We start from the raw sequence: 17,167 nt of genomic DNA on the forward strand, positions 1-17,167 counted from the left end.
GTATAGCATATAATACTGTATGAAACTTTCAGCTGCGGCCCGATGGTGGCCTGTGTTGTTGGCACTATAGTGGTGCCAGACGCACGATCACGGCTAACTTTAACCCTAAATAAAATAAAAATTACTGGTATGTTTGATGATTGGAGAGTGGATGATCAATATACCAATTTGCAGCCCTCTAGCCTCAGTAGTTTTTAAGATCTGAGAACGGACAGATAGGTAAATAGCCATCTCAGTAGTTATGTTTTACAGAAAACTAAAATGGCAAATCAAACACAGGGCAGGCTGCATGAGATTTGGAAATCAAATAGATTAAAATTTCAGATGAAAGTAAGATTATACATGTGTAGTACGTTATGTAATGCCATATGAATATGAGAATAAAATTTGAGAAGCATATAAAGAGTGAGATGGCAGAATACAGTCTGAAATGATACCATAAGCGAAATTACGGATGTTCCATATGTAGAGAAAATAATGATGAAAGAAAAACAGAAATGGCTTAGACATGTCCCTCAGGCAGCTCGGTGGAGAACAGCACGTGGCAGTGTCCGTTTGGTTCCTGCGGGCACCAGAAGAGTTTAGAAGACCCAGACCTACTGGGATGAGAACTGAGAAGGGAGGCTGGAATTAAGAGATTTGTGGAAGGTGAAGTCCAGGAAAGACTTGAGTGGAATTTCACAGAGACCCTTTGCATCACGCGGCTTTGATGACGGTGAATTTTTAGAGAGAGATAAATAAGGTTTCGATCATGGTGATGAATTGTAATTGAACGCTGTGGTTAGAGATATAATTCAGCCATTCGAAAAAGTAAAAACTAGCAAATCCTTAGTACGACATTGAAGTCCCCTTATCTGACCATATCTTCCTCGTCGCTCTGACTGGAAATGAGGGAGGAATTATAAAACCGAATGAAAGCTCTAGCAGTTTTTTTTACGTATAAAAAATGATCTATTATTATTATTATATACCCAGCAAACGTTACTCATAGCTATAAATACCGACTGACTCCCTCTTTACCCGCCAAGCAGAGGAATGCCAGCGAAGGAAAGCACTCCCTTAAAGACGGCGGAGGCTTTGGACGCGATTTTCTAATCGTTTCGGCACAAGGTCGTTGCGTCTGTTTGGCCACTGGGCAAAAAGACAAAACGCCAAACCTACCCACGTGGATTCGTGCTCCCGATTCCTCAGATGTGTGATGTGACTCACGCTGCTACTTATGTCCCCTGAATACTGTGCAAGTGGGACCAAATTCCACCTCCCGCAATGGTCAATGTAATAAGAAGGGAGATTGGTTTGTGTCGAAGTCTCTATGGGTTGGGTGGAGTGTGTATTTTCATGCGAAGGCTAGATGTTGGTCACGTTGTTATAATTACGACTCGTATAAAATCTGTTTTAGGTTTGTGGCAAACTGTGAGTTGATTCAAGGTCGATGGTTTCAGAGAGGTGGATGTTTTATTCGAAGACCTATTATTATTATTATTATTATTATTATTATGTATTATTAGTATTATTGTTATTATTAGAGGGTTTCAGGAAGGTGGATGTTTTATTCGAAGACCTAATTATTATTATTATTGTTGTTGTTGTTGTTGTTGTAAATTGTGGACCCTTTAGAACATTTATGAACTCAAGTTATAGTTTTTTTTTCAGTTATTATTGTTGAATGATGATAGATATTTAGATTAAAAGCGAAAGTTTAGTTGTATTATTTCTTAGCATTTCGACTGCTAAATATCACTACTACTACTACTACTATCTGATAAATTAATTATTACTGGTACCATAATTATAACTAATATCAGTAAGCGCATTGTATCGATGGCAGTATTGAGATATTAAGATTTGAAATTACCTGATATCACCATTTTGTGTATAGTGGTTGATAACCCGCATAGGAGAGGGGTTACTGATATTTCAGTTTCAGCAAACTTCTTATCCAGGGATACATAACTTCAGCTTTGATATTCATCTGCGCTGAGTGGAGTTTTCCTTTGAATAGACCGAATGCAATATAGGTATTTTTTAGGAATCCATTGAGTCAAGAACTCCAGATACCCGACTTTCAATTCATTTTTTATTATTAACCTTCATTCTTACCTTGACTCGAGTTAGATATTAATTACAACATGCAATCACAGCGGAGAAGTCAATTTCAGACTTTTTTTTTTTATTTAAAGGCAAATACATAAATCTATATCTTTTAGTTTCAAAGTAAATACGTAGGTTTAAACCCTAGGTTTGTTAATGCATTTTTTTTAATGCAAGTGCTGAAGAGACTACTCTGTCTAATGTATCCCATGAATATTTGAAAGGATAGGAAGGGGCCGTGGGAAAGAAACGTTAGTGTCACTGTCAGAGTTTCTTCCAGTTCCTCCTTCAGAAACTGGTTCTTTATCTCCTTTATTTTGTGGATCTTCTTATCTTCTTGTCCAGCCACTCCAACTCCCTCTTTTCACTGCGTTAAGCGCTGGATGGCTAGAAGTCCCCCAGTGCTTGACATTTTGACGTAAATTTCATCATTCATTCATTCAACCTATGGGTCAACAGTGCCCCTGATTTCTTGCGTGTAGTTTGCCAGGGCACGATAATGAAACCTTCAGACATTTTTACGCGAATGCAATGATGGAATACTCTAATACTGAGGAAAACAGCAACAGAGAATTCTAAAGCCTAGCTGTATACAGAGAACAGGTTGCCAGGCCGAGCAATCTGAATATTATGGTTTTTGTGGAGTAAATGTGGGATTTCAGGGCTTGCTATAGGTGTTGCGAGGCTGCATGAGAAAGAGTCTCATAGAAATATGCTTCATATTCTGCCGAAGCTTTCAGTAGTTCATGGTTTCTTTTTTATTTACCCCATTAGAATAGAAGAAAAAGTTGCTTTGAAGTAGATTGAGTACAGAAAAGTTGTTTTGAAGTAGAGGGGCTGCTGAAAAGTTGTTTTAAAGTAGGCTGACTACAGAAAAGTTGTTTTAAAGTAGACTGACTACAGAAAAGTTGCTTTGAAGTAGAGGGACTACTGAAAAGTTGTTTTGAAGTAGAGGGGCTACTGGAAAGTCTTTTGGAGTAGAATGACTACAGAAAAGTTGTTTTGAAGTAGACTGACTACCGAAGAGTGGTTTTGAAATAGACTGATTACCGAAAATTTGTTTTAAAGTAGAACGACTGCAGAAAAGTTGGTTTGAAGTAGACTCACTACTGAAAAGTTGTTTTGAAGTAGAATGACTACCGAAAAATTGTGTTGAAGTAGGCTGACTATTGAAAAAATAGTTGTTTTGAAGTAGGATGACTACCGAAAAGTTGTTTTGAAGGAGAGGGCTACTGAAAAGTTATTTTGAAGTCAACTGACTACTGAACAGTGGTTTTGAAGTAGACTGACTATCGAAAAGTTGTTTTGAAGTAGAGGCGCTACCAAAAAGTTGTTTTGAAGTAGACTGACTAGAGTAAAGTTGTTTTGCAGTAGACTCACTATCGAAAAGTTGTTTTGAAGCAGCATGACTACTAAAAAGTTGTTTTGAAGAGACTGACTACCGAAAAGTTGTTTTGAAGTAGAGAGGCTACCAAAAAGTTGTTTTGACATAGAATGACTACCGAAAAGTTTTTTTTTTTAAGTAGACTGACTATCGAAAAGTTTTTTGAAGTAGGCTAACTACCGAAAAGTTGTTTTGAAGTAGGTTGACTATCGAAAAGTTTTTTGAAGTAGACTGAATACCGAAAAGTTACTTAGGTTTTCATCAAGCTGAGTCGGAGAACTGCATTATTGTATTTCAGATTAATTCGTAAATTGTATTTGGTCGATGTGAAAAGAGCAGTTAAAGATTGGGGATGGTAAGGTGGGGAAAGCAGAATAATTGTGTGTGTGTTGCAATAGAGGAACGTTCTCTCATTCTGAATCTTATGAGAATAGGTATAATTATTGACTGATAAAGCAAACTGCATTGGCGTAAGTACAATCCTCAGATTTAAAAACAAAAAGCTGCTAGACAACCACCTGTGGCTCTGAACCGAGGTCGTAATGTAATTATTTTCGGGTGTAAAAAAGTTACGGATCGACAAAGACTTTTGAGAAGGTAAAGAAACATAATACGGAACTCTTAATTAGGATATAGAAAACAGATTAACTACATTCCTTTGTGGCTGATAGCAAATTGACATTCAACGAGAGATTGAGAGAAGGGAGTTTGTTAATAGACTTGTTTGTGCAATATACCCAAACTCTCTCTCTCTCTCTCTCTACATATATATATATATATATATATATATATATATATATATATATATATATATATATATATAAACATCAAAACATCAAACAGAAGGCGACTCCCAAGATGAAACAACACCATAGTCATTGACACATTTGCGCTTGAACTGCTGAATTGTGAATGAACCTCCTGTGCATACAACTCCCAAAACACAGGTAGCTTCTTATGCCTACACATGAGGCTCATCAACAGTGCATCAACCCTCACATATTGCACAATACACCTCTTATTTGCACTTACTCTTCTGCTGCTGGGATATTTCGGGTCTTTCTTTTCAGTTGCCTTGTTACACAGTCTATCGTCCTTCCTTCCGTTCCTATCAGTCTTCACTCTTTGTACATGGCAGAACTATCTCAGAACGTTAATACATCATTATGCCCTTGCCAATTCTTTTTATCCCCACATTTTACAAAACTCACTTCTTTCGCCGCACCTACTAAGCAGGTTATATCAGCAGATTCAACCTTGTCTCATTCATCCACACAGCATTCAAATTTGGCTTTCTTGAGAGCTGATTAAGGAAACTGACTCTGGTGATTGTCGCATGTTGCTCCTTTTACGGAAGCGCCAAAGAGCCTAAGCCCCCTTTGTAGCGTTGCCTCTCTTACCGTCGTCGAGACAGTCTGACAGTCTCTTCTTCCTCTCCCAGGCCCGCACGGTCTAGAGCAGTCCCGCCATCCTCCCCGCATAGCGTGTACTTTATCGCCATGTTGCGATTCATGCTTTAAATGCCTTTTTTTTTTTTTTGCCGTAACAGAATTGATAACTGAAATAAGAATGCGCAAGTTCATGAAAATTGAAATGAAAGATTTTAATAAGCTTTTTTTAATTTTGATAAGCAGTTTTTAATTTTCAAATGTGTAGAAAGATACAGATAAGGTTGTCACGCAAGTGGCATCTGATCTTTGCGGACACGGATCGACTAGACGGGTTGCTGTTGTATACAAAATGATAACTTTTAAATGCAAAATATCTCCCTTTATCTCTACTGTTCGCTTGTGACCATTCATATGTAGCTTGAAACTTCCGGCCAACATGATGCCAATTCAGACGAAAAGCATTGCTGAGGTCCTACCGAGACTCGAACTCGGATCGCTGGATTCAAAGTCCAGAGTGCTAACCATTACACCATAGGACCGCTGAGAGGAGAGGGAAGCTTCTTGCAAAGAATTGCTGCGAGTAAGTTTACACATTCATGAATTTGGGACTTAATCGGCCGTTTATCGATGCATGGAAGGGTTACTGTTAAACTAACTCGGGAGATCAGTGCCTTTAAATCCTTAATTGATTTTATAAGGGTCGTGTTTACAGGGAAATGTTATTGTTTCATAGAGCACTGATTTTGGTGGTTTGCCTTCAAATACGAGTTGATGTTCTCATTTGAAGCATTTTTCAATCTATGTTTACTGTGTCAACCTTGTCTCCAATCAAGCTTCAATACTGTGAAGTCATTTTCATCCAAGTACAGCCTGACTGCGGAGGTGAGGGAAGTGGGCAATATTCCCTGCAAACTTCCCCAGCGTGCGCTTCTAGCTTTGACAGTAGTGCTACAAAGTCAAAGAAACCAATTAATTAATCGGATCTCTGTACATGAGAGGCCTGGCCAAATATCTCTCTGTTAACACAGACCTCTTTCCCTCATATACTTTAAATACTTATGATGGATCTTGAGTTTGATCCCAACTCTCCTGCTTGGCTATCGTTTTCTTTTGAATAAGACAGTCATCTGAAGTATTAATATCAAATATTCTTCGTGTCAGGCAGCACTTGGATAAGAATTCGAATATACTCGCTTCTTTCTCATGGTGAGGGCCTGTATCCGAAGGGGGTAATAATGTTTGACGTCCCAGAATAAGAAGTGCTGCCTTTGGAGACCGGATATCTTATACTATATATAATGTGTGTGTGTTGTGTATGTATGTATGTATATGTATGTATGTATATATATATATATATATATATATATATAGTGTGTGTGTGTGTGTAATTACAAAATAGCCACACAATTTCACTGTATATATATATATAACAAGAATAAAACATCGAGGGTGACCGTAGAGAATGCCCATATCTCTCATGAAAAAATGATGGAAGGCAACTTTGGAAACAATTTTGAGGACAAGATTACTTGTGAGATCATTTATCAGAAGTTTAAGAACAAAAAAAAAAATGAAGGACAGCAAGGGGATAATTTCAAACAACGAAGGATTATGCATACAGCCACGGAAATCAAGAAGACTGGAGGGAAGGGCTGGAAGAGGAGGAGATGTTGGGTGGAGCACATACCTATACAGGAATACAGAAGTGTGGCTGTTATCTCCTCAGTGTCTCGGTACCTGAAGAAGACTGTATGTCTTCGAAAGCATGTACTTTTTGAATGAAAGAACCTGGAATCTAAACCATCCAGTCTTATTGAAGCCTCATATATATATATATATATATATATATATATATGCATGTGTGTATGATGCTAAGAAGAATGAAGTGACAATTATAAAGTCAAACTACCATTTCAAGTCCAGTAACATGAGTATAGTATACTATGTAGAAAAAGAATAGCCAAATGGAAAATTAAGGAAGTAAGATATATAATTTTACTGTGGTAAACTGAAGATAACATAAAAGATTAAATTAAAATAAACATAAGGACAAAAACTTATAAGGGCCAAAACATATGTCCCCTGCAATGCATGTAAACCTGGACTTTGAACCAAGTTGTAATTTAAAATATATTTTTAAGTGTAAACACCCATCACTTGTATGTATGTGCATTGCATGTGGTTTTATAAGTTTTTTTTACAGAAATTATAGGAGGTACCAAGAGAAAAAGGTACAAGCAGGCATACACATACATACATACAGGTGTTGTACTGTCTTTCATTTTCTCTACTTTTATTATCCATATGGTGAATGCAGGTAGCAGTCCTAAGCTATAAACAGCACCTGCAGTAATAAAATATTTGCCGTATATGTAAATTTTTATGTATACTGTAATTTACAATACATGTACAATTATAACAAAGATTTTAATAAACTAAATACGTAACTACCACTATAATATCTAATTTTAATAAACTAAATACGTAACTACCACTATAATATCTACTACTACTACTACTACTACTACCAGTGTAAGTAAAAATTTACACACAGTATATACATATACTGTACCATGCAATCAAGAGAGCAGGACAGTTAAATTTGTTATACTGTATGTTAAAAAAATTAATCAGGCTATCTAGCTTAACATTAACTTTAGATTAAGCCAGCCTTGTGCTGGCACAGGCACTTGGTCAAGGGCAGCTCATAAGGTCTAGCTTAACATTGAAATTATATATACTGATGGTATGATACTTCTTATAGTCAGATTTATTAATTAGGTTTTAATCATCCATATTGGGATTTATATATTGTTTAACAAGTACTGTACTTGACAATCGTGGACAAAACCTTCACTGTTCTGTATTTGCAAATCTAGAAGATTGCAAGCACATGACTCCTTAAGTCATAATAAGTGGTATATTCAAGCAAAAAGGAGCAGTTCATGTATTTCAGAATTAAAATCTTTTGTCATAAATTTGACTTAAAACTCAATTTTAATATCAGTATCTAGGAAATTACACTAAATACTTATTTCTCTTGTAGGGACTTGCTACATTAAAAGTCCATAACTAAGTTTAAAATGGATTTTTTTAATTTAATGCTCTAGACGTTTTATTGCAAGCGTAATCTTACCCTTAGTGGTATGCTAATGAGAACAGATGCACAGAAAGGGCATACATGTAGGCTATTTATACAAAACTAAGGAGGCAGGTAACAGGTGCTGATCAGCCAAAATTCAAAATTGTTTGACAGTGTTAGTAAGAGGCATAAGATGAAAGTGGAAGGCTTTGAGGTTAAATGGAACTCAGAAGGATGAAAAATTTAGTGTAAATGGAAAATCCACAATTATATCAATAAATTGTATTATTTGTTAAAGTTAAAAGTAGACTTTTGAACGCCTGAACGGTGTTCTTTCTTAGTGTTTATGTGTTCAGAAGTCTTTGTTTTTACCTTTTACAAATAATACAACTTGGCATAATTGTTGATTTTTAATTTACAATTTAATCATGATACTGTGGATTTCATAAAAAAATTTATGTAAACATGAGTGGTAGAACATTATATAATAATAACAGTTGATTCCTATGGGTATTTTGAGTAACTATAACTTATTATCACTTGAGAAAAGAGCCAAGATACATATTGCAAAGATGGAAGCACAGTGTAGGTAGATGATATAGAAGAGAAGGGGAGTGGTGATGGGGAGAGAGTGGAATATATGAGGGTATTGTTGAGCCAATTATCCTTGATAGAAATTGAGTGTTGATGCTGAATGCAAATGAAAGAAAAAAGTTGTTGAGATGAATTGTAACAAAGTATGTGTGGAGTGAGAAGGCTTGAAAGGCCAAGAAATTTGGAGATATATAGAGGTGTTAAAATTGTCAGCAAAGGTAAAAAGTGATAAAGTTATCAGCAAAGGAGGAAGTAGGAGAGGAAGACCCAGAAAGTGTCATGTAGATGGGGTAGAAGAGGTATTGGAGTTGGAAGGCGTTAATATTCAGGAAGCCAAAAAAAAAAAAAAAACATAAAACTAAAGGTGTATGAAATTACGTCTTTTGTGGAAGTTCCCTTCGCAGGGTTCATCCTTGATCAAGTGTGAATGTGACAATGACCATTGCCTTATTTCTTTTCTGAAGTGAGCCCCAGTTAAGGAAAACTTTGTAATGAAAAAAATAAGAACTACATATATAAAATTTTACTTATTTCCTTTTTGTATTTTTTACAGAAAACATCAAGCAGTATGATTGGTGTCCTTGTTCATATTTTCATTACCATAGCCATTTGCCAGAAGTCTGTCTGTATTTTTGTTTCCAAACCTCCTGAGGGTCCTATTTCTCTGCCTGAAATTTTTACCAAGTCCCACTGGAAACATCAGTTCATGGACATACAAACAGCAAAGGAAAGACTTATTAATGAAGATTCCTGCATTTCTCTTGGAGGTATATTGGCAAAAAAAGATATCCATGTCAGTGTACCTGTGCCACAAGGAGCCACTGTTGTGCTGCCATGTATTTATTGTGGTGCTTATACCAGGCAAGAGAAGTACTGGTTCAGAGCAAATTTTACTTGGAATATTGAGTGGGATAAGCACGACAAGAAGTCAGCATTCGAGTATTACAAACGGCGTTTCAATATGTCAATGCAAGAAGCTATTTCTGGACAGCCTGACAAACTGTATAGGGTAGTTCAGAGGAAGGACAATGCACTAGTCATCAGTGATTTTTCTTATAAGGATACTGGTATGTTTTCTTGCAATCATAACTTCACGTTTGACATACAACGAGGAAGAATGACATACATATTGGATGTGATATCTAACCATCCTCATATTACAGAGGGAGGAAGTTTTAAATTTCTACAATACAAATGTAATATTAGCTTATTAAACATCAATAACTATGCATTAGAAAACAGTTTTTTCAACAACACCCATTTTGAAGTACAGTTAGTGGCACAAGGAAGATGTGAAGGCATGTGCAAAGGAGAGCAGGTATCAAAGTAAATATTTCTCTCCATACCTGGTGCGCAGGGATTCTGTGCCACCTGGGACATATCACCCATCATTGATGCTATTTTCATCTGGCATCCATGTGAGGTCATTGCGCTTGAAAAAGCTTGCTTCTGCTTTTGCAAAGAAGTTCCAGAACATTGATGATTTCTTTTTCTTTGCACCTTGCAATACTGAGGAGGTTTGCCCAGACCCTTTTGCAAAACCTTTACCGTCTGAGGTAAGTGAAATGGAAGAAAAGCTGCCAAACACAACAAAAGAAGCACAGTCGATAGTTGCAGAGAATATGGAAAGTCTGTCGAAAGACCGCTTTGAGCTGAGGTTTGCGGGCTCAAGACTTTTACACAAATTCATATTGGACTGCTTCTTGGAAATTGATGAGGAACCTGTATGGTTTCATACTAATTTACAGAACATAACTAAAGAGATAGGTAAGTCTGTTTGGAGCTTGTTTAGGGAACAGACTGCAAATGTGATTAACATCATGCAGGATTACAAACTGGATGTTGGAAGCAAACTTGAGAGACATAACGAACCTTTGTCCTTTGACCATATTGGTGAAACCCATGCTGGCACTTACCATTGTTATGGTAAGAAAGTTGGCACAAATATAATGTGGAAAAGAAAAGAATATTTTATAGTAGCAAAATCAGTTAAAGGCCACATGACAGATTTTTTTGTAAGAAATACAGAAGACTATTTTGTTTATACACTAATTTTCTTTTTGGTATCATTATTGTTTTTTAATGTAAGAGAATAAAATGCAGGGATTATTTCAATAAAATGCAAGTTTGCAAGGAAATAAGAAAATGGCATTGGTGCTGTTATGTCTGTTGTTTCATGTTTCCAATCTCATTCATTTCAACACCACTGCTATTAATATTATTAAATCCAGTACAGTATCTTCTTTCAGTTTAATTTAGATATTCTGCCATAGTGGCTGATTATACAGTATATGTTTTGGATTTTTAAGATTGTGAAAGTTATTGTTTCTTACTTTTTACAGGAATAAAATGCTGTACATTACTCTGCTTTAATTGTTGTACTTTCCTTGGACCCTCAAAGTGGCACTCTACCAAAATGTTTATAAATCATTCTTACGCATGAGAGAGCCATCAAAGTCTTGGGCAGTTATACAGTACTGTACTATTATGTAAGGATCAAGTAATTAATGGAATATTGTTGTGTCGGATTTCAGCAACGCTATTAAATCTTATCTTTAACATTAAGTTAGTGGAAATGGTTCCCTTTTTCCCAACTGTATTATTAGGACTTGTAGTACATCATTCTTCCAAGGTTTTGTAATGAGTGTGTCTGCTAAAGCTTTATTTCAGGAGGAAACATCTACTTTCACCTGTAGTGCCTGTAGATATTAAGTTAGTGCACTGTCAGCAACCACATTATATTGAGGTGCCACAGTGTCACAAGGCTCAATACCATTTGTCTTATTCCCCCCTTTATAAAACCAGTGTACCTCTACCATGAAAGTGACAGTAATGCAAGAGATGATGTAGTCTCGGCCCTAAAGAAATTATGTACCATCCTGAAGCTTGGGCCAAGATACCTGTATTCTGTTTACTTATTGAGGACACTTATAAGAGATGCTGGCCCTAGGCTGAACAATGCAAGTCAAAACGCTTGAAGTTTAAGTCTCAAAAAACTAGTGGTTTTTTTTTTTTTATTTTATTATACACAAACCCACCAGTCATGTCTCTTATCTTCCAAACTGAAGACAAGCCATGTTAAGTTCCCTTGTTTATAAGCAATGGCTTAGCACTCATTTGAGATATAGGTATTCATAATCCTGGTAGACTATGTCTCTTGAGAATGTGAATAAAGGATGAGGGTGCATTGTGAGGACGGCCCAGCATTCTCCAACTTTAGGTAAAATTGGCCTACTCTAAAAACTGGCCCCAATGAGTACAAGCAAACCAGTACTATATGTGTAACACCTCTCAGGGAAATTTGGCAGATGTGGACTTAACACTGCCAGTTGCCTGCATTCAAAACAGATGTATTATCTGTGATACATTTAAAAAATAAAAGAAGGAAACAAGAACACTTTTATCTGTCCCTCGTTGTCCTTGTAAATACATTGCTGTAATCATGAAGAATGACTAGTCCCAATCAAAATTATATTATATTCGTGGAGACTTACGTTGTCAGTTTATAAGTGGAAAGAAAAACCATTGTGTTATCACTTCTAAAATCTGTAGTCATTCTCAGTTAGTAGTGAGTGCACCTCACATGACGGAAGATCATTCTCACTGCTTGTGGCTAACAGCAAGACCGGGTCAGTAAAAAATGGTAGTTGTATGGTCTTGTCTGTTAATGTGCTGCTACAGGCAACACCTTAAACTCTCACTGTCATTTTGTCATGTCTAGTACAGTATCATAATATTGCATACTATGCTCATAGTCAAAGTAAATGAAGATGACCTACGATATTATTATTATTATTATTATTATTATTATTATTATTAGAGCAGAGTAACCAGACCACTCAGTCTAGATAATTTTCTCTTACATGCAGACATTTAAAAATTTGATAATTTAATGAATTGAAAATTATGAAATTGACAAAATTTCCTTGATTTATTTCCTGACCATGACTTAATAATTGGTAGAAGTTGAGACATGTATACAGGTTATATATAACTTAATTTTGACCTGCATTCTGTATATACTGTACAAGTATTGAGTAGTGGGTTATTCATTAAGTATCCAATTGCCAGACAAGTCACAAGGCCAATTTGAAGACAAGATAAATTACTTCAATGTGGCATTCTTTTAGGCTCAAAGATTGCCATAACTCAACCAATGGGTTTGATCTACTTTGATGTGTTATCAGGTTCATTGTTCATAAGGTCTGCCATTTATTAAACCTGATGGGTTTAGAGATTTTAAAAAATCACTGACTTGGATAGTTACGTTTGATCTTGTCATAGCAATTACAGCTCTGGCTGCTTTATTGGCATTCTCATTTCCTTTTATACCCATATGGGGGCATCCAGCATTTGTTAACACTTACACCAGCATATAATTTGTGAAATGTAAACTTGATATGCAGTATTAGAATCTGTATGACAGTAGTTTCGAAGGGCTTCTGTAGCACCTCTCATGTCCCAGAAAATAACCAATAATTTATGTGGTGGCATGTTTTTAATAATCCTAAGTGTTGCTTCTGTTGCTCTCAGCTCTGCTGGGAAAACAGAAGTATAATTTGGTAAGGATAATTGATTTGTTTAATTAGGTGAAATTTAGCACATCCTATGCATATTACAGATATGGAACCATCAGTATAAACTGTTTGTTGTCAGCCATTGCATTTTGTATTTTCTAATGCATATGTTTATGATCTTCAGGATTTTGTTTATATTTTTTGGATAAACAATACAAATGAGTACATTTTCTGACCTTAAAGGTTACCCAAGGAGGAGCAGGTCTTGTCCTGGAGGAAATCTGATCCTAATACTTAATAATTCTTGAAGACTGTTACCTGTAATTTGGAAGGGCAAAGTATGTTATTTATGAAAATTTATCCTTCTTCACATAACTTTTTAGTTGGAGAAGTGCATGTATTGTATATGTAATGCACTACACATACTTATTAGGTCATGGTATAGAGGCAGTGGGGGGTTCACAGCTTTTAACTTGTAAATGTGTATTTGAAGACTTATTTGAAAGCACCAGAGTAGATTCAGAGTCCTTTCATATAAAATGGACTACATTTTTAATGTAGAATCACATGCTGATCCATATTTATGACTTCCATAGTCTATTACTGATAATTTGGTTACTTTATGTAGCCGCAGTGATGTTGATCTGTCTGCTCCCCAGATTTTATAAGTATTCTAAATTACTTTCTTGCATTTATATTTTCTATACTTCACATGAGCTTTCCAGTTTACATTGTTTATCAAATATTAGGCCTAAGGACTTGAATATTTGACTGGTGGGTATTACTTTTTCTTTTGTTTTTAGTTCAATTTCAGTTTTGTTTGTACCTTACATCCATGTAGAACATCAGAGCCTTTGTTTTCTGAATAGAGGAGAATTGAAACACCACAAGGGAAGCCTGTGAGTCATCTTTAGTGTTAGCCAAAATGACAAATTTTTTAATTAATTTGTATTTTTCGTAGCCAACAAACCTACAGTGTTAACATCAGGATGACCCTAGTAGCTCTGTTATGGCCTCAAGCAGAATGGTTTCCAGATCTGCTATCTCTCCTCTCTGCAGTCCCAAGAGAAATCCCCTCATGGCACAATCGCCTCTGTCAACCTCCTGTAGAGAAATATCATTGATCGGTAGGATCCCTACCGCCTCACGGCTGGAGACTATCCAGTATCTCGTATGGGTGAGAGGCTTTTCTCACAGAGCAGTAGCACAGATGTCTGGTTGCCTCAGAAGATCCCCTTCAGCCATGTACCAGGGAAAGTGGCCCATCTACTGTGATTGGTGTCTTCAATGGGGTTTCTCTCCACTCAGAACATCTATTCAGTAGATAGCTGATTTCCTGATCTTCCGAACAGAAAAACATCTTTCTGTTTCTGCCATTAAGGGCTACAGGGCTGCCTTGGGATTATTTCTTCATCTGAAAGATGTGAACCTGGCTTCATTTTGGGAAATTTCTGTGCTGCTTAAAAGTTTTTAGCAATCTTGATCTCCTAGAGAACTTAAACCACCTGCCTGGGATCTGACTCTGGTGCAAAGTAGTCCCACTCGAGCCCCATTCGAACCGCTGCGTTGGTCACTGGACAGGAATTTGACCCTCAAGATGGTTTTTCTTGTATCTTTGGCTTCAGCAAAGAGTGGGCAAACTCCATGGTCTGTCTTTTGATGTAAAACATACCAGGGGTTGGGGGTCAGTTGCTAAGACTCAAAACTCCTCAGTTCATGATGACAGGTTTGTCTCTTTTCCATCCCTTTCCATGGGGATTTTGTTGACAATGATCCAGATGAATTACTACTTTGTCCCATCAGGGCACTGCGTAGTTATCTAAAAAGGACTTGATGCCTCTGTCCAGGGTGCCCAAGACTTTTTGTTAGCACAGGCCAGAACAAGAAAGAAGTGTTCAAGAATACCATTTCCTTTTGGCTACGTGAAGTGATTAGGCATGCCTACTCCTCCTCATTAATTTCTAATGTCAGTACTGTGCATGCAAGAGCACATGACATAAGAGGACTAAGTTCCTCCTTGGCTTTCAAGAACTTATTTGTTCGTAGGATTTTGAATGCAGGTTCTTGGCTTCGCCAAACCACTTTCACATCCTTCTACCTGAGGGACGTTGCCCACAGGTCCTTGGACACTTTTTCCTTGGGTCCAGTGGTGGCTGCTCAACAAGTTATGTAGCTCATCCAGTGCCCCTAAAGGGACAGTTTGTATCTTACCTAAGATGATGGTATGAAACTGAGAATGATTGAAGTGGCTGGTCTCTTTTCTTTTCCCTTTCCCCTTTCTTTTCTACCTACGGGCGGTAAGAAGATTGATCTGTCATACACTGGAACTAGTTGGATACAGGCGAGTGAAGTAGCCTTACTGTTAGAGCTTTTATATTCTACACAAATATTCCTTTCAGTAACAAACCCTTCCTCTCTCTAGCGAGGAGAGATAGGAACAATAACAAACATGTCTAGGTGGCTACCTTAGTTTGTTATCTAAACAGATATAGCTCATCAACTTTTCCTACTGCAGTGAATCTCTGCATTGTATTTTAGCCCAGTAGTCTAACTGTTGGATACCCATCTATCTAACAGATCAGAGGCTTAGGTCTCCTTCCTTTGAATTCTCCTGTCCAGGAAGTGTGACCAGGTGTACCGAACCTCCAGTCGGTTCCAGATTCTCTTACCTCCCACCAAAAGTGAGTCTATGCTAATGTTAAGACCCAGGTTTGTTCCGCATTATGAACAAATGACAGATTTTTTAATTAATTTGTATTTTTCATAGCTAACAAACCTGCAGTCTTAACATTTACTGCCCACCTCTAGCCACCCCTCTTTCAGGTAAACCCTGGGCTAGAAGAAAACTATGTCACAAGGCTGAGATTAAGTCGCTGGCCTCTCCCTCCCTCTTCCCTGCAACTGATGCCAGATGCCACCAACTCCTTGCATAAAAAATTCTTATTGTATTTTACTGGTTTCCAGATGGCACCAGAGGATTTAATTTAATACTGTTTAAAATGTGGCTTAGTAATCTCTGTAGACATTATTTTTTACCACACTAGGAAACTGTTGTGATGCCATCAAACACCAGTATAAATAGCATGTTACTATGAAAAATGGAGAAATCCATTTTATATTCTGTATGGTGAGTAACCACGTTTTATTGTTATCTCCCTATGATGTCAAATGCCTTTTGAATATCAAGTATTGATGTGGCAAAATTTCTCCAGTATGTAACTGATTTCAGTGAGGTCTATGAAGAGTACAATGAGGAGTATGACAGTTATAGTGTACTGCAAAAATGTTGTTATTACCAGTATATGATCACTGCTGTACAGATTTACGACATATATATCAGTTGAACATGTCTGCAACACAGGAGGAAGATATACTTAAGGTCAACTGACAAAATTTTTGATGTGTATTAGAAAAAATGTATTTTGCTGTCATTTAGATAGTATGCAGTCAGCATTAGCAGATATGTAGGAATTTTCGTCCAAAATTGAATTCTGAAAATTACCAAGAAAGATTTGTAGGCAACTCAAGTTGTGATTCTTACTCAGTCTGTTGTATAAATTAATACACTAACAGTGAAACAAGAGGTCTCTTGTTTGACTTGATGTCCAAGTCAGGTAAGAGAAGTAAATATAATCTAAGTTCAACATCTTAATGTAACCTACTAGACACAGACAGTCAGATAATAATTTGCTAGACAGCCTTACAACAACAAGGTACCTTGTATCTACCTTGTATCTCTTGTTCATAAATAAAAAGAAATAATTATGTTCAGCATAACCTTTACAGATTATGGAACATGGTACAGCTGCATAGGACTGTGATCGGGGTAAGGAACAGCATATCCACTAGTATCTTGCCAGAATCAAAGAAACTTAGCAAAGGTTTGATGAGAAAGCAGTCACTCCCACTTAGCTGTAGGTATTTTGATTATGCTTGGTGGTGAGAATTGTGAAGTATGGTATAATAAAAGATCCAGCAGAATTCTTAGAGGTAATAGGAGACTATGCAAAAGATACAACTGATGCCATTACACAGTAGGCCGAGTTAGCAGTGACTGATCTTCCTCTTAGTTAGCTTAAGGTGCAGCACCTAAACCAGGTTAGTTTCA

The 17,167-nt window shown here is 36.8% G+C and overlaps 1 long non-coding RNA gene and 1 other non-coding gene across 2 annotated transcripts in view; one reads left to right on the top strand and one right to left on the bottom strand.

Moving 5' to 3' along the window:
* Positions 1-10,904, top strand: part of LOC136840148 (uncharacterized) — a 31,062-nt gene extending 20,158 nt beyond the window's left edge. The window contains exon 2 of the long non-coding RNA XR_010853543.1: positions 9,096-10,904. This is a non-coding gene — a long non-coding RNA (uncharacterized lncRNA). The remainder of the gene's footprint in view (positions 1-9,095) is intronic.
* On the bottom strand, positions 5,334-5,405 carry TRNAQ-UUG (transfer RNA glutamine (anticodon UUG)). The gene has a single exon. It is a non-coding gene; the product is annotated as a tRNA-Gln (tRNA).
* Positions 10,905-17,167: the final 6,263 nt, after the last annotated feature.

The sequence above is a fragment of the Macrobrachium rosenbergii genome, chromosome 7 (assembly GCF_040412425.1).
Source record: "Macrobrachium rosenbergii isolate ZJJX-2024 chromosome 7, ASM4041242v1, whole genome shotgun sequence".
Lineage (NCBI taxonomy): Eukaryota > Metazoa > Arthropoda > Malacostraca > Decapoda > Palaemonidae > Macrobrachium > Macrobrachium rosenbergii.